The 11,987-nt window shown below is 48.9% G+C and overlaps 1 long non-coding RNA gene across 1 annotated transcript; it reads left to right on the top strand.

The window, feature by feature from the left end:
- Positions 1-755: 755 nt before the first annotated feature.
- LOC146543945 (uncharacterized) lies at positions 756-11,694 on the top strand. Its single transcript, XR_014884457.1, has 3 exons — positions 756-2,808; positions 4,618-4,702; positions 5,461-11,694. It is a non-coding gene; the product is annotated as an uncharacterized LOC146543945 (long non-coding RNA).
- Positions 11,695-11,987: the final 293 nt, after the last annotated feature.

The raw sequence follows: 11,987 nt of genomic DNA, 5'->3' as shown, positions 1-11,987 counted from the left end.
TCGAATACTGAGAAACATGGACAATCCCTGGCATGTCCTGTGTTCAGAAGTCACTTTGCAATACCAAGGAATCCTCTGCTGGTCTTTGAAGCCTCTGGCATGCCTTTGCATTAGGCTTTATGCTCAGTGAGCATAGGACCATACTGAGTGCACCAAGCCCTGCACCAGCTGAGACAGCTCATCCCCACCCCACATAAAGTAACATAGGATCCATTTCAATCCTGGCAGCAGTGGAGGGGAAAAGGAGAACTTCCAAACTCTATAAATCAGCTGCCTCTCAAATTGTGTGGGATTAAGGAAAAGGTGCAGAACAGAAATTATTTCCTTGGGGAAACATGTACCATTTCATTTGCCTGGGAAAATAATACTCATTCATTGTGTATGTCTTCCAGAGTCTTTAAAAAGAATTAAATGAAGGTTTGGACTAAATGAGGGGTTAGAGGATACAATTATGAGTGTGGTTTCTCCGAGGGCAAAGCAGGAGGAAGAAACTCCCCTCCTCCGTCATATTCCAGAGGTTTGTACTTGCCTAATGCTGAAGTTCATTTCCTCTACTGTTGTGTTGGTAACTCCTTGTCCCCCAACTCTACGCTCCAAATGCGCATGTAGAATGAAACACTGGAACAGGCCAAATATCAAAATCTGACAAGAAGCAGCTTATGATTAACTTTTAATTCAAATCTCAGTATGGGATTCTATCCAGGAAGGGCAGAACATCTCCATCAGTCTTTGTTGCCAAAGAATGTTCCTGTGCTCCAAACCCAGTGTCAGCCTGCAATTCCTGAGGTTTGGCAGCAGTGACAGCCCTGAAGAGGGACAAGTGCTGAAGTCAGCATTCCCCATGGTCAGGCTAGATTTGTTGTCACCATCCTTGAGTCCTGGGAAGCCCATGGAGCCTGATGCTGGTTGGGGGACCATGCTGTGCTCTAGTGGGACCTCCGTGCAGCATGGCTGGTGGGACCTTCATGCAGTGCAGTTGGTAGGACATCCATGCATTGTGGCTGGTGGGACATCCCTGGAGAATGATGGTGGTATGTCCATGAAGTGAGGTTGATGGGACCTCTACACAGATTGGTCAGAGGGATGTCCACGCAGTGAGGTTAGTGTGATGCAGCATGGTCACAAGTCATGAGGACATAAGACTCACCTCCTCATACCTCCTCAGTGGAAAAAGAGGGACGAGGAAGGCAAGGTGAAGTAAGGTTTGCTGAGAGGTTTTGAGGTGCTCCTGTAGTGGGTGGGCCCACTACTGAAGACTCTGATCTCACCATGCTAATTTAAGACAGAAATGGCAATTGTTATCCACCAAAATATGAAGCAGTAATCAATACAACCTTCTACTGCCAGCTGCAGTCCTGTCAGCTCCCTGGCATGCTTGCAGCTACAAGCATTAAGATTGCAGGGGGGAGAGACAGTGGGAGGAAGATGGAGGCCTGCAGAAAGGAGGGCAGCAAGGCAGTGATGGGAAGGAGGCTGTTTCTCCTCACCTTGACACACAGTGGGGCATCATCAGGTTGGGCACTGCTGTAGGGGAAGCTGGGAGCAGGCAGTCAGCAATGAGCATGGGGAGATGGATGGGTGTCACTTTACAGCTCACAGCTAATGCAAGTGACAGGCACTGGCAGCACTTGCTCTTGTTTAACGAGGCCATCTGCTCCAAACAACCAGCAGAACAGCAACTCAGCAAACCATGGCCAGAGCCAAAATGGGAACTGGTGCATTCAGCCCCGAGCTGTCCTTTGTGCACTCGCAGGGCAGCAGTGGATGAAAACATCTCAAGCAATAGTGATAGTCCCCAGATCAGCAAAGTCCTCACTATTGCTGATCCTGTTGGGTCTCCCAGCTGGGGATGGATCCTTCCCAGAGAGATCTTTGGCCGAAGAGCACCACACACCTCTCATACCCCAGTGTGAGGTCTGTAGCACCCGCAGCTCCCTGTGCTTGCAGGTGGCACATCCATGTCTGCTTCCTTCCTTCACCCCTGCTGCCTATGCCTTTTTGACCTGCAAGGACTCCGTCTTAGTTTGCACACCAGACTTGGTGCTGACAACCCCAACATGAGGTCATCAGCTTTGAAGAAGAGAGGGAAGTCCAACAAACTGGTGGATGCTGCAACCAAATAACACTACACTGAGTTCCTGTTGTCCCTTTAAACTAGTTCAATCACTGAACTCTGGGAATTCTGAGTGGGTTGTCAGGACTTCTGTCTTCTCACTTCCCAGCACGTGTTCAGGCTGTGGGCTTTCCTGCTGCCTCCTCTGGAGGTGCTGATGATGTCTCACATCAGGAGCAGAAAATGCAGCCCAATCTAATTCTCTCTGGCAATTCTCTCATCTGAAAGCATCATTTCCCCCTTCTACAAAACAAGCATGCTTAGCTTTACGCAGTTTCAGCATCTGAGTTGCCTGATGGCTTTAGAAGGGAGTAAACATTCATCCTGCTGACACGGCAATAAAACCGGTACATCTGGAAGAGAGGAGTCAGCAGCAGATGTGCCCCTGCAAACTGCTTGCCGTGATGAATGCTCTTCCCAGATACTGCTAATCCCTTTTTCTCTTGCTCCTAGGCCTCCTTAGTCTCCCTGTGATTAAACAACTCTTTGAAGACATCACCAGAAGTTATTTCTTCCTTGCAGGAATGTCACTTGCCGAGTTTGTAGCTTTGGCTCTGGACATAAAGAGCCAAAGCTCTTTTTGCAAAGGAGCCAAAAGAAAGCAGAGTCTGGGTACTTTTGAGACACCACTGTGCTCTGGACAGAGCCTTCAGGAGCCACCAGAGCCTCCACCAAAAGATCATGGCCACCGAAAGGTAAGGTTGAGGACACCAGAAGGTCAGGATAAACATGTAGGAAGGGACTCTGGTCTGCTCAGAGATGCAGAGATGAGCTTTCAAGGATGTGCTGCTGGTTCTTGCACCAGGAGGAACCAGAGACAGGTATTTTATGCAGGGTGCAGAGCTCCATCCAGTTCCCAGGGCGGAGGAGGCAAGTCGCCATGGATGGAGACTAGCAATTGCCTGAATATTCATATATCAGCAGGCAAGCTACAGCAGGCCCTTGTTACAAACTGCTACCCAAACTGCTTACATTCATAAATGAGGGAAATAAATAAACAGATGCTTGTTAATTGACTTAATTACCCACCAGCAAACAGGAGACTGGGAGCACATCAATAAAAATGTTTTAAAAAGCAGCTCATAGTAATTCTTCCCCATGTGCAAACCATGCCAGTCTCTTCTGTCTACAATAGACTTCCTAAAGACAAGAAATGGATTTCCATTACGTGGGAAGGAGACATCATAGTCTGACAATTAAGGCTGTGGCCCAAAGTAAAGCTCAGATTTGTGCCCTCTTCCCCAGATGTGGGCTCTTTGAATCCTAAACTAGGCCAGCATTTATCAGATTACCATGGCAGAAGATATGCAAACAAGCCTCCTTAAGCAAGAGAAATCCAGCAGCAGTTTTCCAGCAAGGAGCAGATACGCGGGCAAAGGAATCAGGGCTGGGGAGCTCTTAATTATTATTAGTGATTTTTTTGCTTTCTTTTCCGAAGACATGCTAGTGAAAGGGAAATGGAAAAAGTCCTGTCTGGCGCTGCAATACAGCTGTGGCCTGCAGGGATAACTCCTGATGGGTCTGCTGCTCAGAACAGATACCCTCAGGATGAATCAGCAAGAAGTATCACTCAAGCTGGAAGCTTGTGGTCAGACCTCTGACCTTAGTCCTGGGATAGATATGTGGGTCCTGTGCAGGTGACGTGTTCTGGAGGCACCTTGCTGAGCCTGGGAGCAGGGGTCTGCCCTGTAGCTCTGGGGAGAGAGCCCTATCCCTATCCTCCAGCTTTTTGCATGCCTCTCATACCACAGCCTCTCACAGGAGTTTTCTGTTGGAATCCACCTCCTGTGACCACCTTTGACCATGACTGTACAAAGTAAAAAATGAAAAAAGCCATGCAAGGCTTTCAATTGTGCAACAATTGAGCTGTAAACTAACTTCTTTCACCTTCTGGAAGTGATTCCCCTAGTATGGGTGCTGTGTTCATCATTGCACATAAAAATAACTACTGCAAACAGCTTGCTGCATGCCAGCCAAATTACCTGCCCCCTTCCAGCCTTGTTCCCAGCATGTTTTCTGTGAGGAAAGGCCAGTGTGGGTTCCCTGGGGACTGCTTGCAATCAGTCCCAGTGCCGTTACCTGTATCTTGCAGCCCCAGCATGTAATGAGTGCTCCAGGGCAGGCAGGTTATGAAAGATGCCCCATTAGCATGCCCCTCTCTGCCTGGTTGACGTCAATGTGACTCAGTGTAATCAGTGGAAAATGCAGAGCAGGATATGAAAAGCTGGGGAGAGCAGGCTTTTGGGTGCAAAATATCAGAGGTGGAGCAACTGATAATAAGAGAAGAAGGAAGATTGCCTTATCACTCAGAGTTGGCAGCCAGGGTGAATTTCCTCTCCCAAGTGCAGACTCTGCAGACGTGGGTGATGCTCTGCCATTGCTTGGGTCCTGCAGATCCAGCCCTCGCCACAGGCATGTTGCTCAGACCCAGTGGTATGTGGATTTTAGAACATGTGAGGATAATGTTATGCCAGGATGCTCAGGTGCCTTCATTTTGCACCTAGGTTTTGAAGAGACTGAAGAACAGCTTAGTAAAGAGCCAGAACATCTGCATCACTGTGATGCTGCTCATATGACTGCTGGCTCAAGGTAAGGAACTAGATCTCAATCTCTCCTGCAGCAACCAAACATCTACAGTAGGGTCCCACCTGACCTGCACTGTGGCATTACTCACTACCATTGCCCATTACCATTGTGAAAAGAAAATAATCACAGCCCAGATCAAAATGGCAAGCACCAACCCAGCATAGTGATACTCATAATTACAAGAATCTCTTGGAACAACCCTGCAACCATGACCAGAGGGGATCTCCCACAGTTGCGCTCTCTAGGGGTGTCCTGACTTCAAGTGAGACCCGACGTTCTGTTTGCCGTGCTGTGATTTCACATTGCCGAAGACTGGGTGATAGCTGGTTCCCACTGCTGTCACATGGAGTTGGTGGGGCTGCACAATGTCCTCTGTCTGTCTGTAATGGTCTGCACTGCTTCTTGAGTACCAGAAAGATGGATCCCAGGCAGGCTCGAGAAGCTTTTTCGAAATGCACACAAACCCAAGTTTGTGTTTATTAACAAGGCCTCCTGATTTTTATTTTCCCTTGAGATCACAGTAGTTGCTGAATATGAGTGACATTGGAGACATGGGTTAGAAGCAACTTTTACTGTTCTGAACTGCCTGGTCAGTGGGGAGACTGTCAGGAAGTCCCCAGGGCCACAGGGATGAGCTGGAGCCAGGTCCTTTGTTCCCAGCCTTTCTATCTCCTCCCCACCAAGCAGTACAGTGGCATGGGGAATGGGAGGTTGTGGTCAGCCCACAGCAACCTCTCTCTGCTGCTGTTTCCTCTTCACAGGTTGAGATTGGAAGGGATCTCTGGAGGTCATCTTGTACAACCCCCCTACTCAAGCAGTGCCATCTAAAGCTGGCTGCCCAGAACCACATCCAAGCAGCTTTTCAATATGCTGTATCACAGAGCTCAAGGAAGTTTAATGACAGCACCAGAAGCTAGGCAATCCTTGCTGGGCGCCATCTGGCTCTGCCTCTCTTTCTGTGCCTGGGAAAGAAAGAAGAGGCTCACTCGTGGGAGCGAAACCATGGCACATCCCTTTGGAAGTACTGCAGAGACCCACTGGAAGGAGCAAAGCAGGCTGCAGTGGCTGTGATATGACCCAAGTAGCAGTGCTGTGGTGATTGGCCCTGCTCAGGGAAAGGCCATGCATTTTGGCTCTGCAAAGATGCGAGCTGCCCTGCCAGCCTTGCACAACCAGTTTCCAAGCCCAGCGTATCTTTCAGCAAGATGTACAGTTTCACCACCTGCTCCTTTAGGCCTCTGGTTGCCACGCTGCCTATTTGTCGGTGTGTTTGTTTGGCTTTCTGAGATGTGCCTGTCCGGCTCCTCTGGCATCCAACATGCTGCTGCCTGCTTCGTGCATGCTGCAGATTTGGGTTCCTCCTTGGAAAGCATTCACATAGCCAGCTATTTTTGGAACAGAGGCATCTATTGTCTTGCACTACTCCCCACTGGGTTGAGCTGACAGCTGCCAGGCCTCCTTCCCCCAGCACCCGCTCCTTTCCCATGGCATGACTCCTGTGTGCTCCACAGCATCTCCCAATATAGTTCTGCTGGAGCCACACGAGGCAGGGCAGAGCCCTTGCTACCATTTTGTGAAAGCCCTGAGCCTGTGTCTGTGATAGCTCAAATTCAAGCCTAGCTCCTGCATTAAGCAACACTCAGAGAAATTGCTGGACAAGCTGGGAGTTTGCACAGGGTGCATGTCCTTGAGCTGCCATAGCATCATAAGATCATTAAGGTTGGAAAAGGCCTCTGAGATTATCTTGTCCATTCCCCAGCTCCCACCCCACCATGCCCACTGCCCATGTCCCTCAGTGCCACATCTCCACAGCTCATGAACACCTCTAGGGATGGTGACCCCACCATTCCTTGGGCAGCTGTGCCACTGCATCACTGCTCTTGACAGTTGGACTTGGTGATCTTAGAAATCTTTTCCAACCAGAATGATACTATGATTCTGATTCTATACTTCGCAAATCCTTCAGCTATTGCACGCCCATGCATCTCTCCTTGCAGCATGGTGGGTCACCACATGCTTCAGCAGAGCCACCAGCAGAGCTGCAAAAGCAGACACCAGCAAGGGGAACACACAGAGCCATCAGCTCCTTTCCACCTCATGTTCCTCTCCCTGCAGTCAGTTCCGCATCACAGAAACAGTGATTTCGGCATTGATGGCCCCTTAGAGTGTTAGAAAAGTTTCATGCAATCTGTTTACTTTTGAACATATGCTGTGTTCATGCAGCCTGGAGTCTTGCTGCCTCTAATAACTTTGGGTGTAATTTCCTCTGGTTTGATGCCTGGGGCACTGATTGACACCTGTGGAAACAGGCCTCCAAGGGAGTACAAAAAGACTTTGCTCTCCTGGGGTAGTTCATTTACTGCTGCTATTAAAAAAATTGCACATGTTGCTCCTGAGGCACAGATCCTCCATGGGAAGTCACAGGAAGGAGATGGGAGGAGCCAGGAGGCTGCAATTGAACACCTTAGGAGCCTTAAGGAAGGCTGAAATGTCTGCATCTACATGCGTCCGCATGGCTGTGTGTGTGTATAGAGCTATAATGATAGACACGTGTGTCTCAGAGACAGCAAACAGTGCTGCCAAGGACGAAGACTCTTCTCTTTGTCTCAAGGATGTGAAGTCTTTGCTGCATCTGGAAGCTGCCTGGGTGGATGGGAGGTGTGCATCTAACACACAGAATCTCTCCTTGCAGAAAAAAGAACAGCACAACATCCCGATTTTTCTGGTCTCCCTTACTTTCTGAGCACTGCTCCAGAATAATGCCACAGGGGGGTCTGCTGAGCCCACAGCTCCATGCCACAGTGCTCTGTTGCATATGCCCAGTTCACCAGCATGGTGAGCATCTTCTTCCTCAAAAAACCATCCTAAAATATAATGATTAAGGAAGAGCACTACTTAGGTGGCTGGGAAAACCAGTTGTCGTCTTGTTTCAGCAAGAGCAAAGCCAATGGGACAGAGTTCTTCCAGCATCTTTTCTGATCTCAGCAAAGGAGTTTGGGCTGCGATGTGTGCCGTGAGCCAGGTAAAGCTGCATTCAGCAGAACTGGCTTTTCGATGTACATATTAGCAGTATATTTGCAATGTAAATTAATAAGTGCCATCTGCTTACCTCTGATGTTATGAGAATGTTGTCTTGTGACTGTGTGCTATAAACAAGACAACATTGAAGAGGTAACACCTGCTGGTACATATTATCGCAATTTATTTTCAAACATTAGAAGATTAATTTGGTTGGAAGAAATAGGTATAATCTCCTCTTGCTGTGTATTAAGTGCTAATGAGAGGCGCGTGTGGGATTGCCAGGCGATATCCCAGAGGAAGGATGGAGCACATGGCATGCCAGAGCCTGGCTGGTGCAGATCCACGGGGATGTTTGGCTGGTGAAAGGTTGCTGCTTGTTAGAGATGAAGCTTGCTGCAGGAGTGTGTTGATTTCAGGCAAAAATGCCCTCTAGGAAAGAAAAAAAAGATGAAACATCTCTTGTTAGCCTTTGGGAATGGGACAGTCTGAATTTTCACTTCAAAATCATGTCCGATTTCTGAAATGGAAATTATTGTAATGCTGAGGCAGAGACAAAATCCTTCCATTTTAGCAAAATAAAATGCTTCGTTTGAGCCTAGACACGTTTCCCCCCAGTTTTCAGAATCGAAAAAAAAACTTCAGTAATGGATAGCAAGATTAAAGGCAGGGATGCTTGCAGACAGCCTCCCATCGCACCTCTTTATGTCCCTTACTCCTTCTGTGGATGGGCAGCACCACTGGGCAGAAACTCACAGGCCTGGAGTTCGGTGCCTGGCAGCAAGGAGGTTATGAATTCCAGCATGGCTGTATAGGTATTTATGTAGGCAGTTGCTGCTTTGGTGACTCGCTTTTGTTTCATGCTGCCTGAAGCACCTCGAAGCGGATGGGAGTGTGGTGGTGCCGATGTGTCTGCATGGGAGCAGCAGCTTTCCCCATTTTGTACAGCCTGCAGGCCAGGAATTGCCCCTGATGTGTGGGATTAGACCTCTTACCCAATCCCCACCCCCAACACATAGAGCCAGAGGGAGCCTTTTATAGAGGGATGAGGAGAGGAAAGCAGGAGCATCCCTGGGGTCAGGCTGGTGCCATGGCCCATATCAAGAAGGTGGGGAAGTCTGAGCTGGGCATCCTCTAACACCCTCATCTCACCTGTCCCCTGTCCCTCGCTGTCAGGCTGTGCCTCACTAGACAATTAATTAAATAATTAATTTTCTCTCATGATGAATTACCACTGTACTTCCTCCTCAGCTTAAAACTCCCAGTCTTTTAAATCACTCTGGAGATATTCAGCTTCCTCTCTGCCCCTTGACTTCCCTCCCGTGTCTCTCCCCAGAACCTGGGTGATAGAGTCAAGCCTTAACGAAGCATTGGTGGTGACTCAGGCCTGTTGGTTGCTAAGTGTGGTGGCACATGGCCCTGCGCAGAAATGGCACTGCAGGTGTTTGCATGGGGCAGTGCAGGCAGGACGTGGGGCCATTGCTGCTGGGCAGGGGGATGCTAGGGCAGGGTGGGGAAAGGGGCTGACACCTCCATCCCAAGGCACCTATGGCAAGGTGCTACTGCAGATAGGAGTGGGAGGGAAAGGCCCATGTGTTGCATGTCTCCCTTGCTGGGGATGCTTTTGGCAATCGTTGGGTGAAGCTGTGACCATGCAGCTGCTTTATCAAACAGGTAGATACAGGGCACCGTGAGCATGCCATGCTCACCTGCTCTATAGGACACCCCTGCAGTGCTGTCTCCGCCCTGTGCCAGCCGTGGACTCCCTCACCCTGCCAAAGGTGCCACCTTGCATGGAAGCACTGGGAGGAGACGCTGGTAATTTTCCACTATCCCCAGCATAGGGAGGCACAGAGCAAGCACTGAAAACCTGGCGAGGCTCCACCGCGGGTTCACACCTATTGCTTTCGCAAGACGTGTGATGATAAAACCCTGAAAGGCAAAGAAAGGCCATTGCTCTGATTCACTTAGCATGCTGCAAGCTGTCCTGTTTTGTTCCCTCTCTTCTTTTATATTTTTCCCTTCCCCATGTGGGGAGCTGGGGGGGTGGGGTTTCGTGCTCCCATGCTATGTCAGGCCATGCAGTGTCCCAGGTATCTTGACCCTGTCACCTTGCTTCTGCCCAGCGCCCACAGCAGACACAGGCTCTGCTTGTTAGCTGTGACAATTCCTAATTGCTCAAGATGGATTGCTGAAGAAAAAGCCTTCCATATGGTCCCCAGGATTTAATTTTTTTATGTTTTTTTCCCCCCCCTGCTTCTACAACTGTTACAGGAAAAGATATTTTTCTCCCTGTTTGACATATATGTAATCTTCTTCTGATACACAAATGCCAGATGGCACTGCAAAAAGATAATAAATGTGTCTGCAGCCTTCAACAGCTAAGTGTGTGAACCTTGAAAATGGCTATGGAAGAGCTGTGAGTAGCTGGGCCTTATTTTTGGGGGGGATTGCTGAAAACTGAGCGTTTCATCGAAGGTGGTTGGGTGAGCCTGGAAATGCTCTGTGTTGGAGCCAGCCAGGGATGCTGCTGGTGGCTCTGCATGGGCAGGAAAGCTGGTGGGCTCCCAGCATGGGGATGCAGCAGGAATATGTATTTATTCTGCTTGGATAAAGGCTGTTTTTTGATGTGCTGGAAAATACAAACTTTGTGATAGAAGCATCCCAAATTCTTAGCATTTTTATGATGCTGGCTATCTTGCTGGCTTCTCCCAGTGAAGTTCTCCTGCCCAGCTCTAGTTGTGGCTGTTGTTGAGATACAACACAAACCTTTCCAGAGAGCCTTATATGATCCAGGCTAGGATTTACACAGCGGTGAGCAAATAAAATCTAGCTCACCTCTGCTGGGAAATCCAAACTGCAGAAGGATGTGGGCCTTAATACCACCAGTTGGAAGAAGTTCCATGATCCAATGAGCAGCAAGGAAAGCAGATGCCTGAAACAAAGCTGGTGGCAGCCAGTGGACACCTTTCGGTCAGATTTGGAGGGACTTTAGGTTGGGTGTTGAAAGCCCCAGGGAGGAGTGCTATGTCCTGCCTGCTGCAAGGGTGGATGAGCAACGTGGCCCTTAATTTGGTTAGGTGCACCATCCCACAACCATGTTACTGTATGTAAATGTTGCTCAGTGCTTAATATGATTGTTCTAAATATGGGGATGAAAAATGACCGCTGTCTTGCTCTGTGCTCTGAGATAACCTCATAAATGCATTATTTCCTTCCCAAATCTCTCTTTAATAAACAGATACAAGAGCAATCGGGTTGCAAGGCACTTTTGGAAAAGAGCAGTGTTTTTTTTTTTCCACTGAAGCCATTGGGGGAGGGAGGCCATGCGTTTTTCTTCACACATTCAGCTTCTTTTCTCATGCCAAGCCACTCCTGGTGGCCATGACTCAGCCTGGCCTGAGCAATGGATGTGCTTTGCTGCAGAGGTGGCTCATCCTCCATGGGACAGATCTGGCTCCATCTCACAGAACCAAAGTTGCCCAGAGAGGGCCTGACCTGCACTACCACAATTTCTGAGAAGAAATTTTTCCTGATATCCAACCTGAGAGCACCTGGGAAATCATGCAGCTTCCCTGCAGGACATGGCTGTAAGGTCATGGATGCCCTTCTCAGCTCATCCAAGGCAAGCTTGCTACATGTCTGTATCTGTCTGAGGGCAACCATATCTCTCCAGCCTCCTACCAGCTGTCTCCATCACAAACTAGGGAGAAAATATTTGCTGGCTGGATCTCCACCCTGCAGCTGACAACATCTGGGCTTCTCCAGGGGTGGCCAACAGGGCTCACCAGGGAGGCCTGAGGCAGATGTGCTGCTGAGTTAGGACTCGTCTGAGCATGGGTGTTCTCCAGGCACCCGCAGAACCCTGGCAAACTGGGCAGCGCGGTGACCCCAGCTTCTTCCTTTCCACCTGGGAAGCGCTGGGCTTGCTGCTGCAGAACCTATGCTCTCTCAGGGTTAAATAACAGTGAAGACACTGAGAAAGAGCCTGTGGTGCTTTTATCAGCTAAAGAGCTGTTGAGACCGGCAGAGCGGTTATTAGATTTGTCCCTAACACTTATTAAGTTTGAGCCTGTCGCTGAGATGTTCATGCTATTCCTCTATGTATCTGTGGACATGTCAGCCACACTGAGGCATATCCAATTATCCTGTCACCTACACGATAAGGTGATCTCAAATAGTTTCTTTTATTTCTTGGAAAAAAAAGGAAAGGAGAAATGCAGCAACAAAGGGATTCTGCATTTGAAATGCCATTCAGACAGCACATGCA

Source organism: Meleagris gallopavo, chromosome 7 (assembly GCF_905368555.1).
Source record: "Meleagris gallopavo chromosome 7, MGAL_WU_HG_1.1, whole genome shotgun sequence".
Taxonomy (NCBI): Eukaryota; Metazoa; Chordata; class Aves; order Galliformes; family Phasianidae; genus Meleagris; species Meleagris gallopavo.
This window is presented reverse-complemented; position numbering and strand designations above follow the sequence as displayed.